The sequence below is a fragment of the Eumetopias jubatus genome, unplaced genomic scaffold (assembly GCF_037043125.1).
Source record: "Eumetopias jubatus isolate StellerSeaLion01/CBP00866 unplaced genomic scaffold, mEumJub1_p1.0 scaffold_1, whole genome shotgun sequence".
NCBI lineage: Eukaryota > Metazoa > Chordata > Mammalia > Carnivora > Otariidae > Eumetopias > Eumetopias jubatus.
This window is the reverse complement of record NW_028274807.1, coordinates 189,243,773-189,265,347: the sequence shown is the minus strand read 5'-3', so window position 1 is coordinate 189,265,347 and position 21,575 is coordinate 189,243,773. Positions and strand designations below refer to the sequence as shown.

Here is a 21,575-nt window from a genome sequence, read left to right as displayed (position 1 = left end):
AAAGCAAACAAAAATAATTAAAAGTAGTTCAAGCAATTTCAAAGTATAGTCTCTCTTAAAGAAACATCAGTGAGTAAAATACATTCCTAAGCCACCATAAACTTTCCTAACACCTCTCTCTGTCCATCTCTGCCACTCTTGCTCTTGCAGCCAGACAACAGCTTGACTGCTCCATCAAAGGCACCAAACAGCTCTGGAAAAATCTTTCATTAAATAACGAGCACCTGCCAGGTACTAGCGACTCAGCTTGATCTTCCGACTTAGGTAACTAATCTGAGTTCCCAAAACAGTGGGATTTTTGATGTCTTCTGGGACTGCAAAGATAAAGCAGTAGCCAAGGTCCCTTTTCATCTTTGTATAAGCCAATTATAGTTGACAAATACTAGTATCGCAGAGTTTTTAAAACAAAGTGACTGGTGACAAATGTTCAGGTAAGTGACAAATGTATGAACTGGAAATGGTGACTTGGGTTTTAGGTTTCTGAAGGTCCCAAAGCATTCAGGCCAAGGACTGAAACTCCCACCTGAACAGCTATCTTCAGAGGGTGAGGATTTGAAGCCACTAGTGTGACAAAGTCAAGAGTATAAGCTTGGACCCGTCAAATAACAGATCAGCAATTCATGACCCGCTGATGGTAGGCCAGTGCTGCAATCATCTTAGTCCAAAGATAGCATAAGGATTTACACAGATGTCAAGGCTAGATGTCACTCTGCTGCCAGGGAGCTTACCGTGTGAGTCATACAAAGAAGTCAACACCTCAGGAAACATCTTTCTAGAAAACATCAATTCCTCCTGTCTTATTAATATATTTTCTAATGAATTTTTTCCCTGCAACAACTTCTTCTGAGGCTACATATCCTGAAATTACTCTACCTTTTGAGAACTACCTTTAAAGCTTTACAATTTATAAAATCTTTCTTATCCAGTTCACTTAAGAATCTGTAATATCTGCCTTGAGGTTGACTTGATTTCAATTCATTCCTACTGGAAGTCTTCCTCAGCTTTCTAGATATTATCTACCCAGGTATAGTCTCATGGACTCAGCAGCATGTCCAAATAGGCAGAAAAGGAATAACAGGATGCTGATGCACCTTAATCTTCAGTGCTCCTGCTGCATGGGCCCCTTGGGTGCTGGGAGTTGCTGGGAGTCAGTGGTCTAAGTGGGAGGAAACATCAAGAAGCATTCCTATTAAGCTTTTCTGGGAGAGAGATCGTGAAAGAAAGGGAACCAAATCATTGAACTGAAATGTTGAAATAAAGACTTACTTTGTATCTAATTTTGTATTCATAATTTTTTATTCTTTTTCTTTTTTTTCTTTTTTGTATTGGGGGGGACGGGGCAGAGGGAGAGAGAGAATCTTTAGCAGGCTCCATGCCCAGCGTGGAGCCCGATGTGGGGCTCGATCTCATGACCCTGAGACCATGACCTGAGCCAAAATCCAGAGTCAGACACTTAAGTGACTGAGCCACCCAGGCGCCTCTATTCTTTTTCTTAAAGAGGATCACCCTCACCCCAAATAGTATAAGCTTCTGACCTCACAAAACCTGAGACTGCCCTGATACAGAAGAGGGCATGTCAAAGTACTTCTCTAGCTTGTATTCTCCATTGCTCAAGTATTCAATCTATGAAAAAACTCTGGGTCTTTAAAAATAAAAAAAAATAAAGGCAAGGGGAATAGTGAGACGTGATTTTAAATGTACACCTTTAAGATAGTTGATTTTCATTGCTGTATTTTCCAACACCAAAGTATAAAGTAAAATAAAACCTACAGAACTTTTTGGCTGTTTGATATTTCTGCCCCATAATCTAAAACTTTTAAATGGATGAGACATCTGGATTCTGAAAAGGACTGTATTATTACTCTTCCCCACAACATCAGGCCTAAGTGGATGTTTTTAATGTTTAGACTAGTGAACATAAAAAAGCAAACATTTCTCACATGACTGATAAGTTTGCCTTTAACAAAACAACCCTGACCAAAAATTATTAGGAACCAGATCAGCAGCCCCACTGGACTCTGAGGCAATGTAATTAGGTAGTCCAACACTACATTTTGTCAGAAAACTCTGACAACCTAATAACCAGATTGTCATCAGATAGACGTTGAAAAATGATACTGTGTTTGTTCCAGCATTAAAAATACCACTGTTTCCTGGGTTTTTTTGTTCTGTACAAAAATTTTTAAAAACTATGAGGGATGCATCCTGTTAGTCTAGATTGTGTTTAAATGGGTCTGTTCCACTTGATGGATGGTGTAGGGAAATTATATATATATATATATATATATAATGTATTTAATATATATATATATATTTATATATATATATATCACCTGCCTGATTTGAATCATTAAAACATTATGCGTTAAAAGGAAAATACAGAAGGGAATGCTTATAGCAATACTAACTGGCAATTAGTGAGCATTTAGGTTGTGCCAGGAACCGTGTTCACTTCTCTGTGAGCTTGGATTCCTCCCAATAAACATCGGCGAGAGGTCCTACTTGTTACTTTCAGAGGAGGAAAGGCAACTTAATCAAGGCTCAGAAACCCACTTCCACACCCAAAGACACCAACCCCATGCTCTTAGGCACTGCAGCATGCCACTAAGGAGAGAGCATTTAATTTGGTTTTGATGGGGGTGGGGTAGGGGTATGGGGTGAGAGATGTTCTTTTCAAGAAAATCATTCCATGGGGCGCCTGGGTGGCTCAGTCAGTTAAGTGTCTGCCTTCAGCTCAGGTCATGATTCCAGGGTCCTGGGATTGAGCTGGAGCTGGTCTCCCCGCTCAGCAGGGAGCCTGCTTCTCCCTCTGCCTCTGCCCCTCCCTCCTGCTCATGCTCTCTCTCTCTTTCTCTCTCTCTCTCTCTCTCTCTCTCTCTCATGCTCCCCCTCTGTCTCAGATAAATAAATAAAATCTTATAAAAAAAAAAGAAAATCATTACACATTTGGCCTCCCAGAAGAGGGTAATCCAGCAGGCAGTGTGACCTGTGAGCCAAATCCTATGTATTATATGACAGCGGAAGAGAAAATGTTATAGCTTCTTCACACAGATATGCAATTAAATATAAAAGGACAGAAATATTAAGATATAGCCTTAGGTTTAAAAATGCTTTAATTAGTCAGTTATAAGAAGTTATCTACTAACCTGTACAAGAATAAACCTCAGGGAGTACATTTCTAAGATGACCTTTGAAACCCTAATATCCAAAAATTTTACAATATTATCTATTAAGATATAAATGAGTTATTCCATGTAAAACACTGTCAAATTTACACATGCAAATTGTGTGGCTGAACTAGTCATAATAATTAAATGACACCAATTTTTTTCCAAAGCACATTAAAATACACCAGACTACTTGAATGCCCGGTCAACCAACCCAACATTCCAGTTGCGAGGCACTTTAAAGTTTCCAAAGTATTTTCTCATCTTACAATTTTGATTGACACCCACAAGCCTACATTATTTCTTAAAATTAACCATAGAAAACACCATTCCAAATTTATAAACATAATGTTGAGCAAAAGATGCCACACACAAACAACGTTATTCTGTATGATTCCATTTATATAAAAGTCAAAACCAGGGCAAAACCAGTTTGTGATATTAGAATCAAGATAGTGGTGGCCTGGGCTAGGAGCACAGTAGATGGCATGAGAGGGTCATGTTCTATATTTTATTCTGGATACTGCTTCCTTGGGCATGAACTTTCGTGAAAATTCATCAATGTGTACACTATGGATTTCGAAGTGTACAAATCCTCTATGTTATACTTCTATTAAAAGCTGACATTAAACAATCATTCTCTTCCTTCAGCAGTTTGTCAGCTAAACCAACACAAAAAAAATATACCGTGGGTAAGAAGGTGAACAGCCTGAAAACACACAGAAGTTTGACTTTGCAAACTACAGAGCTGCTGATAGTCTTATTAGAACCTCCTGGCATTCATTTCCCTCACAGCATCGAACAATTCATATAGGAATTCACTATACTAATTCCTGTAATGAAAGTGTGGGGAGGGTTGTAGTCAACCATGATGGTGCCCCACAACTTCCAGAAAATGTTTGCTGGGATTTAGGCCTCTGAGGCTTTGGCAAGCAGATGTAGAGCAATCCTGTGGTAAATGTTCATGTGACAGCTCATTAACAATGCATTTAACATGTAAATACTTGACACCTTTTTAGAAACACCAGAGCTGATTAGGTTCATTTCACTTTATTGGAAGTCAAAGATAACATGTTAAATACATTTTTCATTTTTCCCTCTCTAAACAATCAAAATATTAAAGAGTAGGTTAAATCTAGATTTGTTCCCTGCTTCCATAAATATGAAATACCCAGAAAATGACAGTCCTTCAGCTTCTCTTATCCAATCAGTTTCCAGCATTTAGGAAACACAGATCTCAAGTGTGTTCTGCTTACCTACCATGATTAAATACCAAGGTTGAGTTTATGAAGCTGTCTGGATAAAAATCCATGCTATTTCAAGAAATAATAGTTGATTTGGACACAAAAAGTACCAAGCAATGTATTAAGGGATTCATTTGCCCAGTTTTTACTTAAAGCTAGACCACAGGAACTACAGGGCAGGGACGTTAACAGCTATATGCCCAGCCCCCAGCAGAGTTACAGAAAGCACTGGAACTGATTCCTGAATGAGTCACTTCACCAATCTTGATGCCAAGTCGGGGATAGTGAATGACATTTACCATTTTAGGCCTGAGTTTCTTTAAGTTACCAAGGTAATATTTTTGCAAGACATATGCATTTCTTTTTTTTTTGTAAATAAAGTTTTATTGGAACACAGGGATATCCATTCATTTACATGTGAGATATATGCATTTCAAGTAAGTATCTCTCTACCATTTTTTCAAAAGTTTGGATTATTTTCCCTTGCTCATACTTAATATAAGAAAAATGAACATTATTAAGTTAAAATGATATTCTTAGCTGTACAAAACATCTACTGGTGACAGAGTAGTCTAAATTCTGAAAGTAATTAATTGTTCTTTGTCAACAGAAAGAATTGGACCCCCAAACTAGATTAAAAACCCAACCAAGTAATGATAATTATACTATTAACTATTTACTTTTTCTTTTCTATCTCTTGCTCATCAACCATTAGAAAGCTCTAACAAATAAACAGATACATATTATAGAAACACCAATGTTTGTCTCTACAAAAAGGATAAATAATAACTTTGTGTAGTAACAGCCTCTCCAATGCATTTAGAATGTGATGTTGAAACAGACCCTTAGGACTGTGTTCCTTCTACTACTTCCACCAAGTACCCAAAAGAAAACAAATACACTGTAGGACAGGGGGGAGAAAATTATCCAAATCACAAGCAAGAAAGAAGCCCAAGATGTCACCTGGCCTGTCATGTGCACATTATCAGCAAATTTCATTTCACTCCACCAGCACAGGCTGTTCTTATTCCCCTATGTCCCGTCTCTTGGCTCTGCCTCAAGGCAGACCCACTTAAAGACCAAAAACCCTGCCACATAGTCTAATACCAGCAAGCCCCTGAATTCCGACACATCAAGCCCACTGAAAATTGCAGTAGCTTATTCTCTGTCTTAGCCTAATTACGATTTCAGAGAACAATCTCTTTGTTTTGACAATTTTTCCTGTCCCTTGTTTAAAATGGTTCAGAAGCAGATTCAGGTGCTATTTTTGATACACGAAATAAATATCCCATTTATTCTATTTCATTTCTGTTATATAATTATTTGGTTAGGTGGTCGCTACTGTTCATTCTGGCTGCTTTAGATACCATGTGTACTTTACACACTCTAACCAGCATTAGTCCATGCTCACATGAGCATTTAATGAAAAACCCCATGGCCACATGCCTCATAGTTGCAGCAAAATGGATACTGAAAAGGAAGAATCACTTCCTCTAAAGTGTAACCATTAACTAAAAGAAAAGCCTGGTGTGACATGGGCCGTCTATAACATGAGACATCTGTAACACTGGTGAATCATAATCCTAGAGGGTGAACTAGGTGGTTACCTAGGAAGTATAAGATCTCAGGGGCACACTCTCCACCCTGATCAATTAAATTCTCTTCCTATGAGACAAAACACACATATTCCACAGTTAAAGACAGAGTTTGAAATGCAAATACACCCAGGGAAATTGTTCTAAAACTTCATGACTCTTATATCTGTGAACCAATGTTCTAGCATTAATACAATATTTTTCTTTTAGTCAACTCAATTTTGCTAACTTGAATTTGGAAAGACAATTTCAGGGACGCTTGGGTGGCTCAGTCAGTTAAGCATCTGCCTTCAGCTCAGGTCATGATCCCAGGATCCTGGAATCGAGCCCCGTGTCGGGCTCCCTGCTCACCTACCCCACCTCTGCTCATGCGTTCTCAATCTCTCTCTCAAATAAATAAAATATTTTTTTTAAAAAAGACAATTTTATGTTGCCACTGTATTCAGTACCATTTGTACATAGTCAATACCACTCATCATAAATAGAAAGAAAAGTATCCATCCAACATCATCTCATGTACCACCTGAAATACTGTAATAAATTATTGGTTTAAATTCACACTAAAGAGTACTAAATGAGTGATATCCAAATTCTCAACACCCCTCCATCCTGTGCTCTGACTGAAGCAGGAAAGATCACCAAAAAGAGGTAGGAAGGGTACTGAGAATCTGAAGAAGCATGTGTGAAGCTTGCATGCTTCGGGCGTTGTGGGGTGCATGTCACAAGCTATGAGAAATAAGGGTACAAAGGAGCAGGCTGTTGCCCACCACACAATTATTTGTGTCTGGGGCTGTCCCTGCATCTGTGTCATAGCGAAAGTCCACTGTACTGGTTGATATGAAGGTCTTTCTCCACTTCTGTGCACCAGCTCTTTCACACGTCGGAGCTCACAAATTACCCATCACAAAGAAATCACACACTGTTAATAGGTCTCTTCATTGTGGCTGACAGTGCAGAACAAATGTCAATCCCTGTGCTGAGACCAAATTTCTGGAATACTAACAGGGGTTCCCAATAAGAGGAGACACATTACCTAGAGGTCACCCCAATAACTCCTGGAGCGAGCTCCCAAATTCCACTGCTTTGTGCCATATTGACCACCAAGTGCCGTATGTTCTAGCTCTCCCTGGCTACCTTCTCTCCAATCAGATTCTCAGTTCTCTGATCATCTTTCCATTGCTCTTAACACCTTGCTCTCAGCAAAACAGGTGCCTAATTTATAGAAAAAGCGAGTGAGTGAATCTGAATGCATCAACCATAAATGAATGAATGAGTGAATGTATGAAAATAAATCAGCTTTGCAGAAAGGAGCACCTGCATGCCTAAGGCATGCCCTCAAACTATCCCAACCTGTCCAAAATTATCAAGGAATGTAGCAAAAATCCCATCAGTATGCCTTTTAGAGAAATAAGTTCCCCTTCCTTTGCCCTAGCTGAACAGAGATCTGCCACATTCTCTCTTTACAGGTGCCCACTTTTTACAAGCTGTGCAATCTTGGTAAAGTTAGTTAACTTCTCTGAGCTTCAGTTCCCTCATCTGTTAAATTCTGAAGAAAAACATCTGCCCCATGAGTTGTGATAAAGATTAAATGAGAGAATTAAAGAAGAGTGACTACCTTATTGCCTAGAGTATATTGTAAGCCAAAGATGCTGGCTACATTTTTGAACCAGATCACAATACCAAGATAAACTATAAGTGGCATAATGGCTTCATGTCTTGTTGTTACAGTGTAACACCCACATGCTTTCATTCACTGTCCTGATACCTCTCTGGTTTGCCAGTGTTAAAAAGAAAACCACAGGCTTCAAATGGTGTCACTTAGGTTAAGGCCCCAAGTCAGTAAACCATGACTTAATACCTAACCTATCTGCAGCTTCAACCTCCAAAGAACATAACTTTTACCCAGTCAACGTAGGAATTTCCTGGTATGCACTAGAAAGGTTACTGACAGACCCCTTCCATTCCCCTTAGGAGGAAGACCTTGCCTAAAACAATGAATTCTTTGCTAATGATTTCCTTCCCCCCCACCACCACCTCTCTACTTTTTAAAAACCTTTCCTTCTCTGTAGCCCTTTGGAGCTCCCCACCACTTGCTAGTTGGGAGGCTGCCCAATTCATGAATGGTTTAAGAAAGCCAATAGATTTTTTTATTTACTCAGTTGAATTTTTGTTATTTAACACCAGTATCAGACTATTGTTTTTAATGTTCACAGAAAATGGAGATTAGCAGGTCCCAGTGGCATAAACAGGCACAGCATCATGTGCAAACAGTCTTCATAAATGCATCTTACCAAATGTATCCTGGGTTGAGGATGGCCACCATTCACTCCCATTGTGAAGCCCCCTGCATTTTTCACTTCTTTCTTGCTCTGAATCTCCTATGCTTATAATACCCATACAACATCCCTCATTTCTAAATCAGAAGGATGAGCACCTGCAGCCACAGGAGGAAAAGTTTTGGATCTGATGCTTGTAATATTTTTCAGACAGAGGACACTCTCCCAATGCTTCTACCCAGGAGATGGTAAACTACTCTGACATCTCAGCTGTTGCCCCTCCAAGCAGATTCACACATCTCTTGGCTAACACCCCCTTCGGGCAGGCATCTAATCATGTTTACAGTTATTCATTATGACTGGCTATACACAGATAGTGCTTTTGGTGTCAAACCGAATGGCCCTGTAGACCCCTAGCTAGGAGAGCCGGAAGATACAGACATACATTAAATAAGACACAGGCAGAAACATAGCCTCCACTTCCGTGAGATGGAAAGAGACTGAAGCGGACCTGCTAGAGTCTCCTCCAGAGCTCTAATGTGGGGAGACGCACAGCAAGCAGAGCGGGATCAAAAAAAATCTGAGTTGCTTTGGGACCAGAAAGCTTGCCAAAAAGCTTCTATGGGTGTGTGCAAGCGAATATGCCAGCAAGAAAAAAAAATGAACTGTTTTGCAGGGGAATCATCTTGAACCAGAAGGACGAATATGCATGCTAAGTGCCAGGGCATGTTCCTGAACCTCCGAGCTAGTGCATATCTAGGGTGATTCCATGCAGCTCTTCGTGGAAGAGTCGCTCCAAGAACACGAGGTGGAAAAGTGCCTTTCATCGTCTGCAATAATCTAAATGGGGCCATGGGGGGGGGGGGGTGATAATGACATGAAGAGACGGCCTCCAGTCCTCAGAATCCACCATAATGAACACTGTGTTTAAACAAGGCGAACTTGCATTTCCTCAAAAGGCATTTAGACACAGTCACATAATTGGGAGTGAGTCTAAAAACTCTAGAAAGAGCGGCACATTTCCCCACTGACACAGCTGTATGAAAAATCAACCCATGGCTCTAAGGGAAATGAGAAAACACAACTGGTGATCTCTAGCAAGGCATCCAATCTTCATTTTTGTGATCCCTCAATTCTCAGTTCAAGTATAAACAGACTTCTTTTTTTTTTCCCTGAAGTAGGATAAGGATTAAGTAGGCAGGATGCTTTCTGAGTTCTGTGTAGCATATGGTCATAAGCTTTCCTTTTGTAGCATTTATGGATTCATTCTGGAGTAGGGTTAAGCTGGAGCAAAGCAATTTGGCATGCTTGCATTTACTTTATCGGGAGAAGCAAGTGCAGTCTGCCGAGGCCACCCTGACCTGAGCCTCAAAGAAGCTTCCTGGAACCCTGAGGGGGGATGCTGATTATTTTGCTCACAGGGATGCTGAAGCTGAGCCTTCCTCCTTGCAAAACAGAAAATGAGCTTCATGCAAATCAGCCTCTGGAAAGTGGTGGCCCAGGGGCCAAGAGTGATCATTATCACGGAAACTTAATTTCTGACCAACTTCAACGATCACCCTGCAGTATCTGCACAGCCATACAACCTCGGGATCAGCATTCCAATCCGTCCCAGCCTAAGGAGCACATTCATCGACAGATGTGATTTCCCAATCTGTACACGGGTTTCTATAGGCTACACCCCCATGGCAGAATCCAGGGCCGCTCCTAATGAGGGTGTGGTAGAAGACTTTTTAATGTTCACCATGCAAATTTAAAAAGCAATACTTATCGTTTTTTTAAGTGGAAAAAGCAGTACATACCATTTTTTTAAAAACATATCTACAAAGAAAACTGACTGGAAAGAAAGACCTCGAAATGCCACAGGTGGTCGTCTCTGGGCAGTAGGATATTGAGCAATTTCTACTTTCTTCTCTTTTGCAGATCCATTTCCCAAATAAACTAAAATGCAAGTGTATTATTTTTGTAATATGAATAAAGTGATTACAGATTGGTTTAAAGATAGACTGGCAGTTACAAAAGAGTTTTTCACCTGCAAAACAAAGAAGCATTTCCATCAAAATAATATAATTGACCTGCACCATTAAGAAAGAACTACCATGGATTTCATGGTCCACTTTGCTATTATCACCATCACTAACTACTTCATAAGTACCTGCTGTACGCTGTGCCCGGCAGTAAGCATCAGTACTCAACTAAGTAACCCAGGTAATAACTAAATTATTTACATCATTGGGCCCCTGCCAGGGTTGTTTAAGTTGGAGAACCCAAAAAACAGCATTTAACAAGAGTATTAACCCATCCACCTGTCCTATACTGCATGCACCTTCTCAGAGAATCTCTCCCAATCCTGCTGAGAGGGATTAAGGAGAATTAAGTAGGCAGCTAGCCAGGCAGACCCTGGGCCCAGACCACAGCTGACTCCAGCAAGTGTGAGCACCTGACCTAGATCAAGCTACTCAGATACTTACCCCCGGGGAGGAGGAGCTGGAGTAATTCCTGTCAGTCTCTATCCACCCTTTAAAAGGGACAGAGAGATCTGGGTGGCTGAGATGGTTGAGCGTCTGCCTTCAGCTCGGGTCATGACCCCAGGGTCCTCGGATGGAGCCCAATGTCGGGCTCCCTGCTCGGCAGGGAGCCTGCTTCTCGCTCTCCTTCTACAGCTCCCCCCTGTTTGTGCTCTCTCTCTCTCTGTCAAATAAATAAAATCTTTAAAAAAAAAATAAAAGGGACAGAGGGAGCAGCAGGGATAGTCAAGGTGGACCAGGCTACAGTGAGCAGAGCAGTCAGTAAGCGGGGAGAAGCGGTGGGAGAGGATATGCAGCCCCAGTTAGTCACTGTGCTTTAGGATGGAGCCACTGAGAGTCAGTGTGGTTTATCCATTTACTGCTCCTGCTCTAAAGGGTTAACCACTTCCTGGTCCGATGCTTCAGAACCCTCTCAGTCCAATCTCCCCTCAATCATAAGCTAGCTGGTTGTCTTAGAGCAAATGCCCCATCTTTTGTTGTTTTTGTCGCTGTTTGTTTTGGTTGGTTTCTTCAAAACAAATGATTCTGAACCAAGAGGTAATTAGAAGGGTCAAAACTATGAACCTTCTTTCCCCAGTCTGCATGGCTGATTCCACCCCCCTCCTTGTCCTTCCTCCAGATCTCAGCTAAAATGTCATAAACTCAAGCCCTTCCAGACCAGACCACCGCATATGAAGACGTCTAGCTCTGTTTTGCCTCCTGTTGCAATAAGACTTAACTTTTAATTATATATGCACTGTTTGTTTAGTAGCTGTGATCTGTCTCCCTCCCTAGATGCAAAATCATCAAGAGTTTCTTGACCTCCTGGCACATTTCAGGAGGTCCATGGTGTTGAAAGCATCAGTCAGTCAAATACATTAGTACATATTCATTCATTCAATATAGAAATAATCATTGAGCAGTTAACATTTGCAAAACTTGGTCCTTTCTCCATAAAGAACTAATGATTCAAAGAAGGATATTAGATATATATGCAAAGAGAGGAAACATCCACACAGCAGACACCGCTGAGGGCCTATCCAACAGCCATCCCCTCTTGTGCCTTGAAAGTAAAATCTCAATTCTATTGGGAGTGTCCTCCCTCCACAAAGCCATGTACCCAGGGAAGGTGAGATTAACCCAGCTCAGGGGTAAATCCTGATCAGTTTAAAGCAGAGAATGGGTTAGAGCGGCTCAGATATCATCTCTTTAGTCCCTAAGGCAGCCGGGCAGAACAGGGTTAAAGCAGCTAGAGCCCCCACTCACACCCCCAACACACTCACATGCATGCACGCATGCACACACACACACACACACACACACCCATCCACCAGCCACCTCCAGATGTAAGCAGCCTCGTCTGTTTACCAAACGTCCTGACCAAATGTTATCAATTTCTAGGTATACCATAACAAGAAGAAATTTAGATTGGAAAGCACCACTCTAAGCCAATCAAGGGAATCCCATTCCATGTGCCAGTGTCTGAATGAAGGAGTATGTGGCTACAATCAGCCAAATGTAACCCAAGGAGAAGCCTGCTAGATACGGGAGAGGTCCCTTGTTTTTAAAAAGGGATACGAAGAATAAATAGTCTCTAATGCCAATGGATGCTACCATATAGTCCAGGTGAATCCCCAGAATGAAGCAGCCATCTTAGAACCATTAAGGCAGCCAATCTGAGGACCAAGTCAAAACCAGTGAAGATGGCAGAGGAAAAAAGCAAGAAATGAAGACTTTAATGACACTGTTGAGCCACCAAATTAACACAACCTGGAGCTGCCCCCCTTGGGATATCTTGTTCCTTGAGATAATTCATTTTCCTTATTCTGATGGCTTTTATTTTGTGTTCAAATATAAGTTGGTAGAGAAATTCACAAAATAATTGACAATACTTAGCAATCTGTCAACAACTTAGTTGCTTGGCACCAGGGAAAAGTGGATTGAGGTTGCATTCCAGACATTCAGAGCCCGGGTTCTATAACTCCTTCCCATCAATCATGACATCCATGGGGCTCAGCAGGTACACATGGAGAGGGTTGGAAGTTTTCTTTCTTTTTTTTTTTTAATTCCCTTATTGTTTAAACTATTTCAGTTGACTTTCTGATTATTTGCTGCCAAAAGCATCTTCACTGATAAATCTATCTTCACATAATTAGCAACAAATTTATGTGACCTCCTTTGAGCAAAAGACTCAGGAGAAAATGGTGCAGAGAATCATGGTTCTACCCACATTCCTCCAAATCTACAGATGATGGATCTTAAGTGAATTTCTCCCTAAAAGGAAGACAACTGAAATGCCAGGAAAAGAATTAACCATGTGACCATCTGACACTCTCGCCATCGTGACAGTCATAAAGCACACCACAAATGCTGATGCATCACCTTGTCTCAGTGGTGGGCAGCATATTTTAAGTATGTCAAGTTGTACATTTTTTTTATCCCTCCTGTATAGTCTCCTTTCTTATCTCAAGAACTTCAACTTGCATTCCCTTTGTCCAAATGCAGAAAGTACTAGAAGGCAATCTCTAACTCCCACCCCCCAAATCTGGCCCCTCTAAGGATTTTTCTTTCATGGAAGGGTATGTGCTAGACACCAGCAAAAAGGACAGGGATAAAACCAAGTTTGGACTGTGTTGTTTAAAACTATTCTGTTTCCCTTATTCTTGTTTAGGTGGAATACTACTAGGGACAAACTAGAGGTTTTCTAGTTCCTTAAAGTAATGGGGGCTAGCACCCTGTTCCCAGGCAGATCTCTACGGAGGGTCATAGGACTTCTGATGGGGATGGTGAAGAGATGCTAGGAAAATGAATACTGAGTCCTTAAAATGAAAAAGAGCCCAACCTCCTTTGGAGAGACACAACAGGGCCACCCAACACTGCATAGACAAGGAACCTCCTAGAGTGACCAGCATGGACTAAGGAACAAAGGGCCTTTTCTTGAATGTTCTGTATGTAGGAGCCAAGGGCAGGCAGCCCCAAGATGGGCCACTTTGACATGATAATTATTTTCAGTTAAAAAGCAATCGAAACCCAGAAGATTCCAAAAAAGCTCTTTACCTGGTAGACAGGGAAGAACCTAACAAGGCCTGTTTCGTCAAAGTCCTCTCTTTGACTTTTTTTTCTAAGAGGTACAGCAAACATTTGTTTACCAAATATTTACTCTTTTTCATCTTCCTATGAATTACATTCCTTCCCTTTAAAGTCTCAAACCCTAAATTCTTCTCCTTAATTCATATACCTCATTTTGCCTATCCTTCAGAGTTTCAGTGCGTATGTGGCTTCTCCATATGTATGAGATCAAATGTGTTTCTCTCCTATTAACCTGTCTCGTGTCAATTTGATTCTTAGTCCAGCTAGAAGGTCCTTGGAGGAGAGAGGAAATTCTTGCTTCTCACATGTGCTATGGCAGACATGCAGAATCGGTGACATTCCCAACACCACGAAGATGAAACCTCACAACGGTTTGAGAAAGAAAAAAATAACAACCAAGTGGGCATGTCTACATGATTAAAATTCAGGTATGCAACATTCGAAGCAATTTTTCAAAATGAAACCTTTAAATGAGAATGCTAATTCAGTTTGTATGTTTAATTGGCTTGACATGTCATGAGCTTCCAAAGGACACATTACCAAGCCAAACTCTCACTACTTATTCAATATCTTCCCACAAGTCCTGCTACCTTAAAAAAAAAAAAAGGGAAAATTTACTGTAACATAGTTCCATGGCTGGTGAACATCACTGAATATTTTCAAAAAACATTCAAATAAAAGGCAAAACAGAACTCTTTTATTTAAATTCTCGATAAATAATGCCACACCCATTCATGGGAAAGGACTATATTTCCCTCAATGGCTGAGAATTAGTGAAGACTGAATATAATAAAAACAAGTGCCCTATATACGTGGCACTTTAAATAGTGGAGTTTCCCAAACAATGCAAAAATATTTTCAAGTCACACATAGGATATGAAGTGAAAATGTTCTTGGAAGAAATCTTCCCTAACAATACCTACTTCAGAGGGTGCTGGGAAGCTCTATTAACACCAACAGAATACTTTTAGATCTTCAAATAAAAGGACTATAGAAATGCAAAGTATTATTATTATAGCTCTGAAATAATTTCACACCTAGGGATGAGAAAACCCCAGGCCAAATTTTACTGCTTCTCTCCTGCCTGATAAACAAGAAATGCCACAAGCATGGGAGGAAGGGAGGGGGGTGGAAATCAAATAGAACAAAGACATCAAAGTTTCTCTTTAACTTGAGCTTTGTATTCCCCCTGGATGTCATTTTAAGGGACTCAGAAAAAAATGAGTCCCTTTAAGGTCAGGGTTAAGTACAGAGACAATGTTCAATTGCCTTTTTTTTTTTTTTTTTACCAGATAAAGTGCCAACCAACCGAGGTGAACAAATGCCCTTGTCCACTTCCATGGGGCACAGTTCCTCCCAAAGCACTGGCCAAACTTAAAAATGGCTGGATAAATTATTACCTGAATCACCCACCGGTGCTCTCTCACCAGGAGGCCAAAAAGAGGCTGCTTTCACAGACATCAGGATTTCTACTTAGTGGCTGAGAGCACAAGACTGTCATTTGTTGCTGCTGATGGAGGTGGTGGTGAGGATGTTGATGATCATGACCATGAGGATGGTGATTACAGTAACGATAGGATATAGAACAGAAGTTCTCAAACCCTGCTGATCAATGGAATCACCTGTGGAGCTTTTTTAAAAGACAGATTCTTGGTCCCCGTCTCAGATCGACTAATTCCAAATCTGAAAGATAGACCTCAAGTTTTGTTTTGTTTTTTAAGATTTTATCTATTTATTTATTTATTTGACAGAGAGAGAGAGAGAGAGACAGCAAGAGAGGGACACAAGCAGGGGGAGTGGGAGAAGGAGAAGCAGACTTCCCGCGGAGCAGGGAGCCCGATGCGGGGCTTGATGCGGGGCTCGATGCGGGGCTCGATCCCAGGACCCTGGGATATGAACTGGAAGGCAGATGCTTAAGGACTGAGCCACCCAGGCGCCCCTAGTTTTGTTTTGCTTTAACAGAGCCATTAGGATAACAACTGAAGTGACAGTGTTTGTAAACAATGTCATGAATAAGAATGCAGGCTTTGTAGGCAGGCTGGCTGGTGTCTAATCCCAGTGGTGATGCTTACTAGCTGTGTGACTCTGGGCAAAATACTTAAGCCTCAAAGCCTCAATTTACCCATCTATAAAATGGAAATGCTATTACCACCTACACCTCATAAGGCAGATGCCTAGGAAAGAAAGCAAATTTTGAAAGCATATGTTAATTCCAAGGAATTAACGTGTAACCAAAAGTTACACGTTAAAGAACACATTACCAACCAGATCAACATGATAATGGAAGTATTCCATATTGATTTAAACAAAAAATGTGATATGATTATGTTAGGGGGCTGTGGGGACCAGAAGCAATGAGTGGGGAGTGTTAAAGAACTATTGCTAAAATCGGTACAGCAGGAAAAAAAAGCAGTATTTGGCAATAGATAAATGCCGGAAGTATCAGAGATGAAAGCTGCCAATTGCAGGGCACGGGCTGGAAGAGTAGGAGAAATGCAGAAGGAGGGGGTAGGTGTTGCAGTTTTTCAATATTTGCTTTTTAGCACTGTTTTATTCAAACAAGGTAGATAGGTTGCTTTGATAAAAATAAAAGTGAATTTAAAAAGATAATCCATAACATGTATAATATTGTATGTCTTTATATACTACAGTTACCGTAAGGTTTTTCAATTTACCAAAACTTGCTTTTTAAAAACCTGATAGAATCCTTCCAACTGTACCACCGAAATGTCCAGGTGCTGGACATTGACGATAACCATTTACTATGTCCCCGGCACCTGTGGCCCTCCTCCAACTGCAGTGCTGCTCGGAAGACAGGGAATAATATTCCAAACTCACATTCTCGGATCTTCACCCAGGGCCTTCCGTTGGCTAATTCAACAGAAAGCCAGAGAGCAAGGAAGACCAGGGAACACTGACAAGAGAGGGCAGCCTCTGGGGGCTCAGAGCCTTTCTGAGGAGCAACAAGCTGGAGGCACAAATGGAATGTCCAGCACAAGCACCAGGCAGAGTTTTATTTTTATTTTTTAAATTTATGTCCCTTTTCTACTCAGCCTTATATTAAAAAAAAAAAGATCCCTGGATCTCTCAACCTGTTTAACATAAATGGCAACACCATCATCATCCGCTGATGTTATGCAGCACTTGACAACTGGCTAAGCACTTACAGGTACACTACCTTTACGTCATCCTCAGAACACCTCGATGCAGTAGACTGGGCAAAGGTTATCCTGATTTTACGGCTGAGACCTTAAGAAAAGTTGGGTATTTTGCCCAGAATCATAAAGCTACCAACAGTAGCACCCAAACTGAAAGGCATGTTTCCCAGCATGTCAGCCTAGGCTCTTTCCACCACACAAGGCACTCATGCTACTTATTCATAGTAGGAGCACAAAATTGATGTTCCTGTGAAAAAAGCATTAATCAGCTTTGTTCTAGGCACCACACAGAACACAGAAGTAGTCAACAAACAAGACACAAGGGAAACAGAGCGCACTTGCCCATTCCATTCTCGAGAAACCACGAGGAATGCCAGAGACTGAAATAGTTGAGTTTTCAATCACACCGTACACATCGTTGAAAAGAAGGTGTTCAGCAGGGCAAGGCAAGTGTTCGGAAGAGGAATAAAAGTCCAGGGAAAAGCAGAAAAAGAAATATGTAATGAGTTTTGTTTGGGGAGGCTAGAGTAGGTGGAAGGAAATCACAGTCCCTTCACAACCCCCAGGCCGCAGAGAGACCAGGGCTCCAGAAACTGCCGTGAAGACCTCTCTGCTTCTCTTGCCGTTTCCAGCTCTACCCCCACATACACACACATCCTTTGAGAGCTTAGAGAAGCAGCCAGAAGTGACTTCTCTCTACCAAACACAGGAGGCATGGGAAGTCCAGCAAAATGGCCCACTTTTAAAATACTAATTGACAACGCTGCACCTTTTATAACCTACTGCAAAACGTTCAAGTACTTACACGTGATGGAAGAAAGTAACGAGTGGTATTTTAATTGTAAACCTCCAAACATACCCCGTTTATTCCATATCTACTACTCTACCACTTAGGCTTCTGTGGTGCCAGGACTGAAGCCAGTTGGCTAATTTGAGGAGGATTATTGGAAAGAAACTTGGGGCTTAGTGAATCCATGGAAAATAAGCCTAATTTTCCACTGGAAAATAAGGCTTAGCAACCATCATTTGCTGAGATAGACATGGAGACCAGGGAATGGGAAATGCTAAGGTGGTCCCCACAGTAGGTGTTTTCAGAGCAGGATGCCCACTGGGAGAAAGGAGAATTCCTTAGCTCAAGATTCAGACAGCACATGAACACCCCCTTACCCAAGCTAGTGATCATGCACCCATCTCAAAGCTGAGTATAGGCCCCTGGGTAGGGCCCCTGGTTACAGTTCCACTGACCCAACCACCTCAAAAGGAAATCAAGGCGCTGTTAGGAAGGGAAAACACAGACAAGAACAGGAAAGAAAGGGGAAGGGGGAGAAGTCCCTCCACGCTCGCCAAGCCTTTCTTCCAAAATTCCTTAAGAATCTAACTAGCTAGCAGTTAAGATCACTATTTCTTAAGACTATATATACTAATAATTGTCTACACACAGCCAAAGAACATGTTTACCCTGATGCCTATAAAACTTCACCCCGACAACTTTTTACTTCCAGAGGCCTCACTTCTCACTTGACCTGAAAGCTGTCTGTTGCTCTGATTCCTAAAGACAAAGCAGAATTTGTCCTTCTTTAGTACTGACATGTTCATCTTGGAAACATTATCCTGTAGTTTCCAAAAAGCACAGACTTCTCAAAATGTCTAAGGAATAAATTCAGAAGGATGCCGATTTGATGATGATGACGGTAATATTAACAACAGTTGCAGCAACTAACATCTACTGAGTATTTGTCACGGGCCAGGACCTGTTCCAAGCCCTTAACAGCGATTAATTCATTTAACCTCCACAACAAGCTTATGAGGAAAACAATATTATGATCTCCATTTCACAAACTAGGAAACTGAGACGCAGAGGGGGTAAATAATGTGTCCATGGTCCAACAGCTAATAAAAGCCAACGCAGGACTGAATCCATGTCTGACTCCAAAATACCAGTTTAACAAAGGATTTTCATTGAGAGCAGAGGAAATGGACTGTGCTGTGTGAAAACACTCTCCAAGAGAAATGGGAGCACTGTAACGGTACCTAAAGATCACAAGGTTCTGAAGATTGCCCCACCACCACCGGCTCCAATAATTTATGAGAATTTATTTCTAAGAGGCTATCAAGTACTGCTTTATTCCAAGACGTGGCTCAGTGTTCCAGAGATGTGTAAGTTATATGGCTGAAAACCATTAAGGAAAACTTCCACGCCAACCAGGCTTCATGCACCAGAGTTTAGTCATCCCAAAGCAGATCCTCAAAATGGTGTTTTTATAGCTCATGTTTTGATCATTCAAAAGAGGTTTTCTCCAATTTCCCTGTAAAATTCTTTTTCACCCTCAAAACAAACATTAAAAATTCAGCCCCAGAAGTAGATCTGTCATAAAGTTAGGAATAACTTAAAATAAAAGGTAAATCGAAATGGCTTTTCAACTTTAACTAAAGTGGTCACAGTCATGATTGCTGTAATAAAAACGACAGGAAAAAAACCTAAAATTGTCAAAAGCATAATTGATGATGAAAACAAATGTAAAATTATGCATATTTCACCCTGGCCACTAAAGACTCTTGATGAAACTGCAGCCCTATAATTCCCCAGAATGAATTCTTTAAATTAAAATACTTCATGCAGAACAGAAATTAAACAATGAATCAAAGAACAATGCTGTACAGCCGTATGCTTATAAATATACCTAGCAAAGAGGAAACAATTACATTTTTCCATGTAAAAACGAACGCGATTGTAATGTTTCACAGAAAGCTGATAGGTACTTTTCCCATTGCTTCAAACTTGGAAGTTCATTTCCTGTAACTCACTTAGGGTCCACAGAGACTGGGCAGAATGAAATTAGCTACACCAAACTGGCTCGCTTTCTCCTTTCTACAAAACTAGCTTCTCCACGCAACTGCACAACTGACTTTCATGATAAATTTCATCCAACCCAATTCAAATGCCACTCTGCATTTTAGTTTAAATGCTTTATTTGGCCAGCTGGTTTTATTTAACCATCGACTAGAAGCGGTACAAGCGCATTCTTTATCCAGCTAGCATTAATCTTAGTAAACTTAGCTCCACTGGAATGTCTTAACTGCTGAGAAGAAAGCAAAAGTCAGCAAGCATACAATTGCGTTTGGCTACCCTCAGCACATCATTTTATTTCCTCCTGCTCTCTGCTAACTATTGCTCAGCACTTTTGCCTAAGAGGGAGGACAAGCAGGTGGTTAAGGAAGTTGTCCTGTCAGCTGTATCTTTAATCCAAGTGTTTAAATCTCTGAATAAAAGAAAAATCAATGTTGTAAAGGCAATGTTTGTCAAGGCCATGTAATAAATACACTTACCTTTACAGACTGTTCTCAATGGATTTTCCTTCTTCGCTGAGCTTCAAAGCTACAAAGAGATAAAAATGAAAGTAGGGAGTTATCTGCGAGTAAAACACCAAATGTTTTCTCTCCATGTCTCTAAGGAGAATTTCCATATGCCATGGTATGTGGCACTGGCCAAAAAACCCGGGCCTCATACCTCCCTCACAAAAGGCCAATAAAAGACTGTCATCAAGTGAAAACAGCGTGCACATACAGCCAGAAATCAATCACACACACCAGTCAGATGGACAATCAAATCTTTTGGGGTTGTGAACTCCTCAACAGCGTGGGAATGGCTTATAAAGCGCAGAGATGCAAGTCAAATTAAATGTTATGCAGCACACGCACTCTGACCGAGCATTTTATGTTCTTAACTTCTTTCGTTGTCGTCTTTCTTGCACACCGTATTTCCATTTCTCTGAAAAAGTTTTACATGGGGGAGCCTGTTCCATTTCTATGAGATGCGTGGTCCTTCCAATGCGGACCTCACCACTTGCCCCCATAAGTACACAGATGTAAGCTGACAGGTACAGTCCCCATTCCCTAGGACGAGAGAAAGTCACAAAGCTCAGGAAGCCCCACTCCACATTTCAAATCAAAACTTGACATGTTAAATTAAGCTCCCTGTGATCAAAACATCCCATGTATTGAGCACACACAGGTCAACATGATAAGAGATGTGGTAAATGATAGTTGTTAAGCAATACAGGAGCTCCCCCCACCTTAGTGGAGGTTTTATTTTCCATGGTTTCAGTTGCTGGCAGTCAACGGCGGTCTGGGAGCAGATGATCCTCCTTCTAACTGTCAGAAGGTCAATAGTAGCCTCACACTACTCGCCGTGCCTACGTCATCCCCCTCACTCCATCTCATCACGTGGGCTTTTTACCATCTCATATTATCACACAAAGAAGGGCAAGTACAGCACAGTAAGATATTTTGAGAAAGAGACCACATTCTTCACATAACTTATTATAGAATATTGTTCTAGCTGTTCTAATTTTTGTTCTAACTATTCTAATTTATTAGTAGTTATTGTTGTTAATCTCTTACTGTGCCTAATTTACACATTAAACTTTATCACAGTTTGATAGATAGATAGATAGATAGATAGATAGATAGATAGATAGATGATAGATAGATAGAAAGATAGATAGATAGATACAGGGTTCAGTACCCTCCACAGTTTC

At 40.9% G+C, this 21,575-nt stretch overlaps 1 protein-coding gene across 2 annotated transcripts in view; it reads right to left on the bottom strand.

The window, feature by feature from the left end:
• FHIT (fragile histidine triad diadenosine triphosphatase) overlaps positions 1–21,575 on the bottom strand; it is a 1,452,058-nt gene that overhangs the window by 1,397,523 nt on the left and 32,960 nt on the right. For both annotated transcript variants that reach the window (XM_088027739.1, XM_088027740.1), the window contains exon 2: positions 20,365–20,413. The gene's annotated coding sequence lies outside the window, so the exon portion shown is untranslated. The remainder of the gene's footprint in view (positions 1–20,364; positions 20,414–21,575) is intronic.